At 39.7% G+C, this 15428-nt stretch overlaps 1 protein-coding gene across 8 annotated transcripts in view; it reads left to right on the plus strand.

Annotated features, from left to right (window-relative positions):
- Mob2 overlaps positions 1-15428 on the plus strand; it is a 78703-nt gene that overhangs the window by 40630 nt on the left and 22645 nt on the right. The gene's annotated exons all lie outside the window — the stretch shown is intronic.

Below are 15428 nucleotides of genomic sequence, written 5' to 3' on the forward strand. Positions count from 1 at the left end.
TGGTTCACCACGCCAGTTCCTCCCTTCTGGTTTCTCGACTTAAACCTTTTCGTCAAATGACAACACTTACATACATTACTTACACTTACATATTTGTTTATGTTATGTACAGTATGTATATAATTTATTTTGCATGACTGTGTGAACAAGAACAACATTGATAGCGCGACAGGGTAACCACTCTGACAGTATAACCGCTGGTTAGCTGGTGTTGCCAACTTAGTGGATGTTCGTTTAGATCTGGTGAGTTATATCAACTACTAGCCGTTTTCCCGCGGTTTCACCCGCGTCGCACCGGGATAAAATATAGTTACTCGCAGATAATAGAGCTTTCTAATGGTGAAAGAATATTTAAAATCGGTCCAGTAGTTTTTGAGTGAATCCATTACAACCAAACAAACAAACAAAGTTTTCCTCTTTATAATATTAGTACCTATAGATAATGTGTTGGTTCAGGTAATAATAAATAATTGTAATAAAACATTAACAGCCTTACTTATAAAAATCATCTAATCATCTTCTAAGCATTGTTTTAACTAATAACTACTTAAAGCCTTAAGTAGTGATTAATTTTTATTACCTATAAACGTAGCTTAAGCATGTCTTAACTAATGAACGGATAATGACATAAAAAACATACTACATTCTAAACACTACCCGAATGTTGTTATGTTAGCTTAAAAAAAAAATGTCATCAAAACGTTGTGTAATGACTACAATGGCATCCGTAAAATATAAAATTAAAAAGTTGAGCTGTCAAAAAACCGGGAATGAAAAATCAGCTGGTAGGGCTCCGCCATTTTGTTAATTAGCGGGTTAAACAACGTTTGTGAGGCTACTTAATTTGACAGCTCATTTAGGACATTGCTAAGGAAGTGATTTAGTTAAGCAACGTTTATAAGTAAGATTTTTTGTTAAACACCCCTTAAGTATTACTTATTATTTAATTCTCGTGTATAAGTAAGGCTGTTAAATAATAATAATTATTATAATAATTATATAATTGACAGTTTCTTTGGCCGCCTGAATAAGGTTCTAAAAAGTTCCTTATCGGGCGGCAACAAGGTTCGCGCCTTTAATGGTTGGGTCATGCCAGTCCTGATGTACTCCTTCGGCATACTCAAATGGACTCAAACTGAATTGGATGCCCTGGATAGGAGAAACCGCAGAACGAATGCATCACCCACGATCGTCGGTGATGAGACTGTACATCCCACAGAAATGTGGACGACGAGGCTTTTAAATGCAAAGACGCTCCACAACCGTGAGGTGTGCAGTCTCAGAGAATATTTTCTCAAAAGCGACGTGGGTATGCACCGTGATATGGTAGCAGTGGACAGAGGACTCACCCCGCTATCGTTGGCAAATGAGAACTGGCGCAAACCTGTCGTACTAACTACCGATGATCGCAAGGAGGTATGGCAGAGCCATTGACATATATTCTAGCGATAGACAAGAACATCCATACAAAAAATTTACCCGCTTATGTCGTCCGTTGACATCTCGTTGACGTATTGTGACATGTAGTCATCCTCATTGATGTTAATTGCTGAAGTGTCGCTCGTATTTTGCCTACATTTTTCATTACTCAAAAAGTTTATATCTAAGTGAATTCAAAATCATGTAATATATCAAAAAGTTTATTTATATCTAATTGAATGCAAAATCATGTAATATATTAAAACCAGGAACTTATTTTTAGAGTTTTTAATATTAATTACGATGTTTTTTTTCTTAAGAGGGCACATATTTATCTATCACAAATTTTCGCGAATTTAATTATTTTTTCTTGAAAGTAAGAACATGCCATGACAAAGTGAAGTCTGTTTTCATTGATATTTTACCTACTGCCAGTTTTATGGCACATCTGTTTCTGCACGATTTTCTTAATCCATAATTTAAGATGGCGGGCGGGAACAAATTAATGCATATTTGTAAAATTGAATTATAAATGAAAAGTATGATATACAAGCGTTGTAATAGCATGAACAGCGTGTAATTTTACTAACTTGACTCTCGAATAGTTTATATGTGTAAGTTTATACCTTGATATGTATTTTCTATTTTATAATTGTCGTTTCATAGACATCCATCTGACGCAGGCGTCAAAATCGCTCTGATTTGCCATTTTGGGCACTGCATAGTCTGCACTGCAGTTCAGTGTGGTAAGCTTTTTGTTCGGAACGTTCTATCTAGTACGTAGTACATATATATCGATGTGGCAGAGCAAACAGCTACACGGACGCTTCTTCGGGGCTCTTCATGGCCCCGATGTAGACTTCAAAGCGTCCGTATCTTGGCTACGCTTCGGTGACCAGTTTCTAGAAACCGAAGGGTTTGTATGTGCAATTATGGACGAATTTATCCTTACGAATAACTACTGGAGATATATCATGAAAGACGGGACGATTGACATATGTCGGGCATGTCACCATCCGGGTGAGTCTATCAGACATATTATATCTGGTTGTTCTCGTTTGGCTAACGGTGAATATTTGCACAGACATAACCAAGTGGCCAAGATCATCCACCAGCAGCTTGCTCTGCAATACAACCTTGTAGACCTTGAGGTACCGTACTACAAGTATGCGCCCGACCCAGTTCTCGAAAAGGACCATATCACGTTGTACTGGGATCGATCTATCATCACTGACAGGACTATTGTAGCCAATTTGCCTGATATGGTGGAGAAAGAGAAACAAATAAAGTATCTCGACTTAGCGCACGAGGTTGTCGCCATGCGGAATGTCGACACGGCTGTTATTGTGCCGATTGTCGTTACGGCCAATGGTCTAATAGCCAAGAGCCTCTCGTTAGGCGGCTGGATCAAGGGACTGATTCAGAAAGCAGTACTCTTTGATACGGCGCGTTTTCTGAGGAGGTTTCTGTCTCTGCCCAAGCAGCAAAATAGTCGAGTAAGAATTTGTTTATTCAGCCTTTAATTGTATAAGAGCCGAGTAACCGTTCTTAAAACACTCATTTATTGTATAATAGCGGTAATCTCGACTATTTAGCAATATTTGCTAATGTGTGCTTTATGGACGTTGAATAAACGTTTACAGCACTATGTTTTAGCACTTTAACTCCACCTTTTAGCAGATGCTGAATTAAAGTGTCTAAAATACTCGTTACTCGATCGTTTGATATATCGCAGTCGTATAATAGCTGCAGAATAGCTGATTCGCTGAATTGGGTGCTTTTATACAGCCACTACTCAGCTCTCTTTTATGTTTCTATAAGAGCTCTATAAACGTAATCAAAATGCTTATGGCAAGATTGCTGCTGTTACTGCACACTTATAGATTAACTCGTATAAAAGCTTTTATACCATATTTACTCAGCTTAAAGTAGTATTGTAGAGTTCTGGGAAACAGTAACACCACAAATCCGTCCATTGTGAATTTCCAAGCGCGAGTCCGAGTATCTTAAGTGGTTCCGTAGACTCAAGTAACACAATAATTTACAATGTAAATGACGACGGACGACATTAAGAACTATGGCCGAGTCATACAAGTGATGTTGGAATAAGTTCAGATATTGAAATCAGATGTACTGAAATCAGTTCTGATTCAGAAAGCAGTGAAAAAGACAGTGTCGAAGATAATAATTTTCAGATGAATTTAAGAGAATGGGCTCTTCAATTAAACATATCTCATGCTGCATTTAGACACCTGGCAACTGTTTTAAATAAACGCCTGCCACACGTTCTCCCTAAAGATCCACAAACCTTATTGACTGATTTTCTTCGGTTTGACTTATCGTTTGTGCTAAGGCCACATCCGTTACATTTATCTGATAAAGAGTTTCCTTCCAAGCCCGTCCCAATTTTTCAAAAAAATTATCTTAATTAAAATGATTTTTTTGGTCTCGTACCAATAAGCAAACCCTAAATCCTGTTATCATGGCGATACCTTGTGCTATAAATGTGGTGACCAGCACTCTTAATCGACTTTTAATCGAATAAGTTCGCTGTAATTACAACTGGATTACCAATATGGCCACAGCATTTAATATAATTACTTAAAATATATTTAATTTAATAAATTAGTCGTCCAAATTTAAGAAAATAGACAGCGCATCAATGTTTATGTAAAAATGCCTTTGGGTTTAACAATAAAGCTTGTTGCGCATGATGTTTTGAAGTAGCTACACGAACAGTAAAAAGAAACATATTGATTGCTCAAACTTAATATAAATGCAATATATATTTTCAGTCTTTTAAATGTAGTTTACAAATAACTGCCTCGTTGCTCTAGCTGTCGCAAGTGCGGCTGCTGAGCACGAGGTCTCGGGTTCGATTCCCGAGTCGGGCCGAAATCGCTTTGTGGGTTTTAGAAGACTTTCACAAAGCAGCCCGGAGCCTGAAAGCTGGTGATTGATACACCCGTGCATCGGAGAGCACGTAAATGTCGGTCCTGCGCCTGATCTCTCTCCGGTCGTGTCGGGTTGCCGTCCCATCGGGCTATGAGAGTGAAGGAATAGGGAGTGCACCTGTGTCTGCAAATGCTCGTGCACTATAATATGTCCTGCATAGTTGGCTAATCTCCTTACATGAGAACAGCCGCCGTAGCCGATAATCGGCTAGGAGGACATCATCATCATCATCTTACAAATAATGAGTTGAAATTTGTAATAAATTAGGTAAGAGCCTCCGTAAGATCATTAACAACACTTATTGGTCGAGTAAAAGTCGTGGTGGCCTAGTGGGCAAAGAACCAACCTCTCGAGTATGAGGGCGCGGGTTCGATTCCAGGTCAGGCAAGTACCAATGCAACTTTTCTAAGTTTGTATGTACTTTCTAAGTATATCTTAGACACCAATGACTGTGTTTCGGATGGCACGTTAAAACTGTAGGTCCCGGCTGTCATAGAACATCCTTGGCAGTCGTTACGGGTAGTCAGAAGCCAGTAAGTCTGACACCAGTCTAACCAAGGGGTATTGGGTCGCCCGGGTAACAGGGTTGAGGAGGTCAGGCAGGGCAGTCGCTCCTTGTAAAGCACTAGTACTCAGCTACATCCGGTTAGACTGGAAGCCGACCCCAACATAGTTTGGGAAAAAGGCTCGGAGGATGATGATGATGACTTATTGGTCGAGTAAAAGCATTCTATCTGCTATTATATAACTAAAATGGCGAATAAAAGCAATTGGGCTTCGCTATTATAGCACAATTTACCTGTATAATAGCAAATCGAATGCGTTTATTGAACTAAATATCCTATGTACCACTTTTACTCAAACCTTACAGCATATTTTAGTTGCTTACTCGGCGCTTATTCCACTTTAATAGGACTTTAGTCTGAATAATTTGCGCCTTTTTCGCGTTGAGTAAACGTTTCGAGCACTTTTACTCGACTGTTTTTAGGACTTTTATTGAACTTAAAGGCGAAAACAGAACGTGCTCTCGATCATTATAGCACGTCTACTTGCTGCTTGGGTGGGACCCTAACCACCGGTACCTTGGACCCTGTGCCCGATATCGGTGGCAACCTATATTTTATATTTTTTTAATGTTTAACTAGCTTTCGCCCGCGGTTTCACCCGCGTCCCGTAACCGGATGGTGACAAAAACTATCCTAAAACCTTCTCCCGGGCCTAAGTTACCTCCCCTCTAATTTTCAGCCAACTCGGTCAAGCCGTTTTCATGTTATGTCGTAACAACGGAAAGCGGGTTTCATTTTTATATATATAGATATTTAAAAATGTAATTTATATGTGTTTTACTATACCTAAATAAGTGAAAAAAATATATATGGAAAACTTTTTACAAATTCTATACATAAATGGCACAGAAAGTTAGTACATAGTATATTCTTATATAAAGGTAAAATTACAGCTTATAATTAATACAATATAATTGTATGACTAATTTAAATAATTTACAGGTATAAGATGTTAAGTAGTAGCATTTCAAATCATACGACCATTTTTTGTTATATTTTAGTACTCAAAACAAAAATTACTTAAAATGTAGCCCAAACGTACATAAATCTTTGTTGATGTTGGCGCCTATGTATTAAAATTTTGGGACTTGAAGTAGAACCGTAAATAAGAAAGTTCATATGGAAACTAGAAGTTACTTCCTTATTAATAAAAGGAGTTAAAAATTACGAATAAAAAAATAAAAACAAGTGAAGCAAGCCCGAAACTTTTTGAGTTTTGGATCACTAATGTCCTAAACATATATAATAAAAGGAAACTGTGAAGTGAAGAAGCCGCGAGCGAAGGGAGCGCGAATTTTTTTGAGTATTGGGACATTAAAAGAAGCTACATGTGATAAAAAATATCAGTGTAAAGTAAAGAAACCGCGAGAGAAGCGAGCGCGAAAATTTTTGAGTTTTGGGACATAAAATTCGCACACCCTGCACCTTAGGTTAATGATGCTCCATACATTTGGATACAGTTCTTGTAAGCTGCGAACTTTGTTGAAATTTAAAACAATAAAACCGACTCCCAAAAACACTGAAAAGCGGAGTCGGTTTTATTTTTTTGTAAAAAGTTTTTTATTTTTGGCTTTTCAGTGACAAGCATAGTTGTCACTATCCGCATTTGTGGAAAGTTCTCATCAATACGAATAATATAAGCCCAAACACGAGGTAGTTAACATATTCAGTTGTCGAGATCCCTCGACCTTCTCCGGTCTCCATCATCAGGTCAGCTCCAAACCTTCACAGTTGCAAAGGTCTCGTCAATACAAATAATATAAGCCCAAACACGAGGTAGTTTACATTTTCAGTTGTCGAGTTCCCTCGACCTTCTCTCGTCTCCATCATCAGGTCAGCTCCAAACCCTCACTGTTGCATTGTGTTATCAGACGTACACCTCATTGTCAAGTTTTTAACCTATGCACGCCTACAATTTTCGAAAGTTGCCCTCGATTTCTCAGGGTTTCCATCATCATTTCATAAATTGCGTAATGAAGATTAAAAAGGTTTATTTGCTTTTTAATACGAATCTTTGATAGGTACATGAAAATAATAACGATTTGTTGTTCTATGATTACCTTTATACACACTTATTTTATAGGTAGATATGGCCATACATAAAATAATAAGTCGTGGTGGCCTAGTGGGTAAAGGACCAACCTCTCAAGTATGAGGGCGCGGGTTCGATCCCAGGTCAGGCAAGTACCAATGCAACTTTTCTAAGTTTGTATGTACTTTCTTAGTATATCTTAGACACCATTGACTGTGTTTCGGGTGGCACGTTAAACTGTGGGTCCCGGCTGTCATTGAACATCCTTGGCAGTCGTTACGGGTAGTCAGAAGCCAGTAAGTCTGACACCAGTCTAACCAAGGGGTATCGGGTTGCCCGGGTAACTGGGTTGAGGAGGTCAGATAGGCAGTCGCTTCTTGTAAAGCACTGGTACTCAGCTGAATCCGGTTAGACTGGAAGCCGACCCCAACATGATCGGGAAAAGGCTCGGAGGATGGATGGCCATACATTGTTTTTTAAAATAAGTTTTAAATTTCTTCATACCTGTAGCCATTTGTGCATTTGCTAATATATCTTTCCATGTCTTCTGTACGTATTTTAGAGGAAGCATGGGCATGGGCTTTCCACAGGAACCCGTAAACGTGAACATTTTGATGTAAAAAAAACTATTTAGACAATGGACGTTTTGAGAGATGACCTTATGGGAAGTGGATTTTTTGGGAATTATGGATTTTTCGTCGTTATGGGAAAGTAGACGAAATGGGAAATAGACATTTAGGGAATTACCATTTTGGGAAGAGGACGTTTTGGGAGTGTGAACATTTTGGGAAGTTGACGTTATGAACCTAAAGGGATGGCGCAATGGTCACCACGCCGGACTAAAGAACCTGAGGTCCCGGGTTCGATTCCTCGTTCGGTCGACAGTTGCGTGGTGAGCATGCTTGTTGGCCGTGGTCTTCCGGTAAGTATCTATAAATATGTATGTATGTAGCTATAAATATGTAGTTTATCAGGTGTGTTAGCACCCATTACACAAGTTACTCAATACCTAACATACCATGGGGCTAACCGACCGTGTGTGAAAAGGTGTCCCGACGTTCCTCTATCACACTATCTATGAAAAAAAAAACCGCATCAAAAACCGGTGCGTATATTTAAAAATTTAAGCATACTTAGTGTAGGTCCACACTGCGAGCCTAGCGCAGTTGCGACGGCGGGCGCGAAATATCAAACATATGAAACGCGCCTTTGCGTCCATATTGAAGTGACTAAGGCGGAAGCCTAGTGCGATGGGTCTGAGCGACAAAGCGAGCGTAAGTTTCAAACGCTTCTATCCTCGCGTTCTGGCCACACTACGGGCCTAGTCATCGAACGACCCAATGCGCGGACGGCGGGGGTAACAAACCAGTTTTGGCATTTAGTTCTATCTTGTCTTTTGGCGTATGTGCATTTATATTCGTTTGTCTAAAAAATGGCGGTGAATACTGAAGTTGACACAGGCATACGAGTATATTCAAAGAATTTTGTAGGGTATAAACTCAATTCTTCATATAAGTTAAAAAATTCACCAGTTATTGCTCTGTTTTTATTTATTTCGTGCATACCATCTCTAGTATTCAATACCTCCCATCTCAGGATCGGACTGTCTAGTAAAAATAGCAAATCCTCGTCCATAGTTAAGTACGTCCACGTAACTACAAGGTGCTGCACTCCTGATGTACGTCACACCGCTACAAGCGCTCGCGCCTTGACTGTGGCCACCAAACGCCACCGCTCGCCGCGCCCGCCTAGGCTCCAGTCACCGCGCGTGCAGTGTGGACCCACACTGCGAGCCTAGCGCGGTTGCGACGACGGGCGCGAAATATCAAACATATGAAACGCGCCTTTGCGTCCATATTGAAGTGACTAAGGCGGAAGCCTAGTGCGATGGGACTGAGCGACACAGCGAGCGTAATGGCTGATTTACATTGAGTCAGTAACTGACGTCAGTCCACTGACAAGTCAGTGCTGACCCGGCACTGCCATCGTGTAAATTGATTTGAAGTCAGTACAGTACTACTGACGAGACACTGACACTACACTGACTTCGTGTAAATAGCACGCGTCAGTTTTCGGCGCCTACACTGACGTCAGTTACTGACTCAATGTAAATCAGCCTTAAGTTTCAAACGCTTCTATCTTCGCGTTCTGGCCACACTACGGGCCTAGTCATCGAGCGACCCAATGCGCGGACGGCGGGGGTAACAAACCAGTTCGATCTTGTCGTTCGGCGTATGTGCATTTATATTCGTTTGTCTAAAAAATGGCGGTGAATACTGAATCGTTCATAAGTGCAATTCAATCTAAACCACCGATCTGGCAAAGCAAACATCCACACCACAATAATCGCACAATAATAAGAAAGTTATCGAGTGAAATAAAAGAACAATTTCCTATAAGTCAAGGTGTTGCACTCCTGATGTACGTCACACCGCTACAAGAGCTCGCGCCTTCACTGTGGCCACCCGACGCCACCGCTTGCCGCGCCCGCCTAGGCTCCAGTCACCGCGCTTGCAGTGTGGACCCACACTTAGGGTTCATCATCATTCGAGCCTTTTCCCAACTATGTTGGGGTCGGCTTCCAGTCTAACCGGATTCAGCTGAGTACCAGTGCTTTACAAGAAGCGACTGCCTGTCTGACCTCCTCAACCCAGTTACCCGGGCAACCCGATACCCCTTGGTTAGACTGGTGTCTGACTTAGGGTTATAGGGCCATAAAAACCAACTTTGTTTTATACATGTATTAATAGTATTTGGATCATATAGGTATGTATGTTAGTAGGATTTCCAAAAGCAGTTTTTTTATTTGCTATTGATACTACAATTTGTGGATTCGTTAAAATAAATCGGAATCTTACAAAGCACACGCTTTGCTCATTCATTGTTGAAAATGTCACGCACTTTGGAATTTTCAATTTAGATATTCCTAATTGCTCATTTCAGTAACTGACTGTAATGTGAGCTTTCGTAAGAACTACATTACATTAGTAAATCGTATTAATGTTGTTAAGTTACTTATTATTTTGCCTTTTATGTATTGTTTGCTGACCCCGTTTGATGAAATATTTAACGGCTTGTGTTTAAACACCACCCAAAAAAGTACCTATTGTACTACCAAAAAAATTCTAAACGGTTACCAAAATGGATAAATGGTCACCAAATAACGTTTCCTAAAATATATTTGAATAAAACCATTTTTTCGTATTATTGACTACTAAAAAAATATATGGACGCCTTTAAAATACACTTTAGACCAAATATTATATATTGTCACTACTTAACTGTTACCAATTATGTAATACCATGACTTCTAATTTGGTCATTTTTGTTAGACTAAAAAAGCTAACGATTGCTAGAATATTTCCCAAATACCAATTAATATACTGGGGTTCCCAAACGTACGTCGCTTATTTATTGTTATATGAATTTAGGTGTAACTCAGTACGTTTAAAATGTGAGCACGCAACATGCAGCAACATGGCTTCTGTCATGGCTCCGGCGGTCCCATGCGAGCTTATCGTCGCAGATGGTTTTCACGCTCACCACCGCAGCTTCGGCTTGCTGGCCGGCCCAGCCGACCAGCCTCAGCCTCGTCGGCGAGCGTTAAAACTACCTGCGCCTCAGCTCGCAGGCCGCCTCGCCCCTCCGCGCCTACGCGGTTTTGAATTGCACTCTAGGGGTAGGGCAGACAAGATTACGTGAGTCGGTTTTGCAGCGATTCGTTTTCGTCACTAACTTTGATTTTTGGTATTAATATTAATCTTTGAGTTGGATAGAATTTGGTGACCAAAAATAATATTTGTGCGAGATTTGCGATTTTTCTGATGTTTTTTTTTTTTTTTTTGGATCATAATATTATCAATTAATTTTTTTTTTGGAGTTGTTTATTTTATTTGGTGCCTCAGCTTAGAGTCACAGCATAAAAATATTTTTGGTGACCGCCTAAATTATACCTATATTTAACTGCTGCTTAGATGTAGGTAAATGTTACCTACTAGACACTATCTTTTAAAAAATACCTGTTGTTTGTCCTTCCTTCTCTTGTAACGAGATGCAACCTGAGTACCAGTTCTATATGGAGCAACTGCCCATCCGACCTTCTCAACCCAGTTACCAGAGCAACCTGACACCCCATGGGAAGACCGGTTATCACTTTATTGTTGGCTTCTGACTACCTATAATGATTATCACTAGTCTACAGCATTTTTGTTACAATAGTGAAATAGGTATATAATTTTTAGTAGAACATTTGTTACGTAATCGAGGTCTAGAACATAAGGTTGCACCAGCGCGATTTTTTAATCAGCCTATGCTGTCCCACTGCTGGGCAAAGGCCTCCCCCAAAACCTTCCTTGGGGGATTATGATTAAGAAAATTGATTGCATGTTTTTTTCATAGTTTGAGGACATATTATGTAAGTAGATATGAAACTTTCCAACTGCAAGTCGGTCTCGCGTATCGAGGGTGCTGTACCATTATAATATCTGTAAAACGAGCAAAAAATACGTTTGTTGTGTGCGAGCCTCGACAAATATTCCTTCAATTCTAGATTTTAGTATTTGTTGTAATAAAAACAGTAATACATGTTCCTTGTTCCAGTCGTCCTACTGTAAGGGCATATACAACGGGAAAGGCTCAGGAAAAGCATTATCCAATAGGTACTTACTAAATTTACATACGGGAAAAGGCTCGGAGGATGATGACTTACTAAATGTACATACATATATTATGTACATATAATGGAAGAAAAATAGATAACCTTGTATAACAATTTTATTGGTACACCTACTTTGGTACTGGATCCAGTTGGAGGGAGGTAGGAGTCATGGTCTACTATGACTCCCCTCCGCTCCCGAATCCGCGCTTGGTCCTAAGCAGAGTAACCAAGAATTCAAGTGACTCTAAGATATACCATAACTAATAATTTGTGGCTAAACAACAATCTCAGACTGCACCAAACATCGAAATGTTGATGCATTTAAATATTTGTGCCTATTACAACGAACGACCTAGCAGTGCTGAAATTGTACTTGATTGACGTGTTCAAATAAATCGTATCGTTTTAAGTAAATGTCGTGGCGTATGTTTGTAGTGTCGACACAAGTGGGACACGTCGGTATCGGGCGGTGGCGAGCTGGCGCTATGCGGCAGTACCGCGGCCGCTATCGATCTTCGCTGGCGGCCGGCACCCACCACCGCGCCACCACGCCACCACTGCCCGCCACTGATAGTCCTTGACATGGAACTCAGTGATATACATGAGTACATTTAGCTCCGGCCTGCACCTACCAGTGCAAGTTGGTCCCGCGCACGCAGGGTTCCAAACTGCAAGTCCAATATAATCATGTATTAAAAAAATAAAATAATAAAAATTTATTTAAAAAACATAAATCACATGAATTAGTAATTAAAATGTCTCAGATGTTGAGGTAAAACAAACTGTCTTAATAATAACATTCGGATAAACTAAGTTAATCTAGGCTAATATCTACATACAGGCAATAATAAAACTAAAAACAGTTCTAATTCTAAACATCGGGACCACCCGAACTAGGTTTATTTAAACCTGTGTTTCAGGCTATCAAGGCTCAGACGCATTGTCGGATATCATTTTAACAACAATAATATTACATAATTATTTAATTATTAGACTAAGCAAGGGCAAAGTTTCCTTAATTATAACACTATTCTAATTATACATAATTTACTAAGATAAGCAATTTATGTTAACACTTCTAACAATTTTTCCGTGTCTGAGTAATTGAGGGACTGTAAATATTCTGTTAGTACTATATTACACTTATTTAAATTAACACTATAAACATTTAGCAATCTGTTAAGTTTGTTATACAAATAAGGCCCTAGAAATAAATAAAACCTGTTAGTGAAAGCATGATTAGTCCGAGAGTTAGTGCAAACTAAATCCTTTCTTCTTTTGCCAGAAGGTACAGGCTTGAAACCAAGTTCTACATGCTGGAGTAGTACTACATTCAAAATAAATAGCTGGCGTACTGTTAGCACTTTGCATTCCCTGTAAAGCTGGTGGGTGGGGAATCTGAATGGACGAAAGCTTGCGACCTTCAGGATTGCTCTTTGGGCACGTTCCAAGGGTAAGAGGATAGTTTTAGGGGCGCCACCCCAGGAGCTAATACAGTAGGCAAGAATAGACTGACATAAGGCCATATACACCTGCCGAATTAAAGTGAAGTCTGCTATGTTACGCAAGTTTATAAAAACAAATATCAATTTACGAACTCGAGTGCATAATGAGTCAATATGTTTCCGGAAGTTAAGCTGGGCGTCAATCGTGACACCTAGATATTTTATATGGTCAGTTTTTACTAATGTAGGGCAAGCGCATGCTGTGTCAGCGGACGTACTCATATGACAATTGTGTGCATAAATGTGTAGGTTAGTGTTCGTATTGTTAGTATTTCTTATAGTAAATAAAATGTACTTGGTTTTATCTGAATTTAATGTCAGTAGGTTATTGTGAAGCCAATTAGACACTATATTAAAACCATTTTGGGCAAGTTCATAAACCTCATCTATAGATTTGCCTGAGAACACAAGAGCTGTGTCGTCAGCATATGACATAATGACACCATTTGCAAGTGACAAGCTGCTTAATCCATTTATATAAATTAAGAAAAGGGTGGGGCCTAAAATACTGCCTTGCGGAATCCCGAAACCACTATTTTTTTGGTCAGAACTTTTGTACTGACCAATTTTTACACATTGGTGACGATCACTGAGATAGTCAGAAAATAATTTTAGTTGTGCTCCTCTTACCCCCATTTTTTCCAGTTTGTGTAATAATAGGGAACAAGAAATGGTGTCAAATGCTTTGGCAAGGTCTAAGAAGATCCCAATAGTGATCATGCTATTATCTAGATTAGAACAGATGAAATCAAAATCAAAATCAAAATCAAAAGTCATTTATTCAAACTTGGCTGCAAAACAGCACTTTTCGAACGTCAAAAAAAATAAATTTACAAAAGACAACCCCCAAAACGCCCACCCTTCACCACTTCCTATGTGTTTTTGCTGGGAAGAAGAAGTGGCGCAACAAACTCCCCAGCAACACATGTCTGTCTGTTAGGTTAGAAGAACCTTAAACATTGTTTGATATGTACATTTGTATACAATGTACATATCAAACAATGATGAGATTTGTTAATTTATGAACTGCTTGGTTAGTAGATCTTTTAGGCCTAAATCCGAATTGTTGATCCGATAGTAAGTTGTTATTGAATTCCCGGGTTGGGCCAAAATCAAACGTCTGCGCAAATTCTTGTGGACTATAATACACCGCGACTTTTTAGTCGTCTTACAAAGGTGGTCCACTGAATGTATCCGACATAAAATACCACTAGACATGATTATTAATTTTATAGCATTAATTAAGATAATAGGTGCAAAGAAAAATAAATAATACATTAGAAATAGGAAACATCCTGTTAATAATGTTTACGTATCAAACGGTAGAAAGTAAGTACCTTCCCAGCGCTCGAGTCGAGTGATCGTTCCATCTCCATTTTTTACGAGACAAAATATCGTAAGCCAATCTAGCACAGTCCACGTGGACTGTCATCCAATGAGATTCATTCCACGAGCGGCACGACGGCACCGCCAAAGACGACGACGGCACTTTTCAAAGAGTCCACGTGGACTTTGATAAATGCCGCCTTTTACTTGAAAATAGGTTTTAAAGGTCATTCTGTGGCTCAGTTGCCGTCCGAACACCGCAAGTTGTGGAAGTGTGCGCGCACTACCGGTAATCAAGTGTTGTTCGCGATCGCTACGAGTGAATAGGGTATACGTCTTGCATGATGAGTGATAGGAACCGTCGCTACTCGAATATCGAGTACCTACAAATGGTACGCGTGTACGCAATATCTGGTGACAATTTAAGGGAAGCAAGAAGATTGTACGCTGCGCCTAACAATCTAATAATGTTTCGGAACCGAGGAGTGATCAACCCGCACGAAATAAAAATAATAATATTGGCGCGCGCGCGTGTGACTGTTGTGCGCCCTGAGCCGCGTGGGGCTACCGGTAACCCAGCGAGCGGTAGGCATTTATCGCGCGCGAGTACAGAGAGTAACAGAGGCCTGATAATAGGTACGTCATTGTCAACTTTTGTTTTGGTTTGATTACGAGACGGTCCTAAGCCCGTAAAAGTATGAAGGAAGAATTGGAATTAAGTGTTACAAATTAAGTAAGAGTGCAAGTTTACAAACTGCTACATAATGAGAACATTAAGATTGCAATAGTAAGAAACTTATTTTGCGCTAGGGTGAATGAACTTTGATAAAGACGCCGCGCCGCGCCGCGCCGCACCGCTCCATTGATACAAGACTCGGGCCGCGCTCACTACAGGGTGTTTTTATAATCTATGTCATGCGTCATAATAATGAATTTATTTTTATTTTTGAATTATTCAAATGTCATAA

The sequence above is a fragment of the Helicoverpa armigera genome, chromosome 10 (assembly GCF_030705265.1).
Source record: "Helicoverpa armigera isolate CAAS_96S chromosome 10, ASM3070526v1, whole genome shotgun sequence".
In the NCBI taxonomy this organism is placed as follows: domain Eukaryota; kingdom Metazoa; phylum Arthropoda; class Insecta; order Lepidoptera; family Noctuidae; genus Helicoverpa; species Helicoverpa armigera.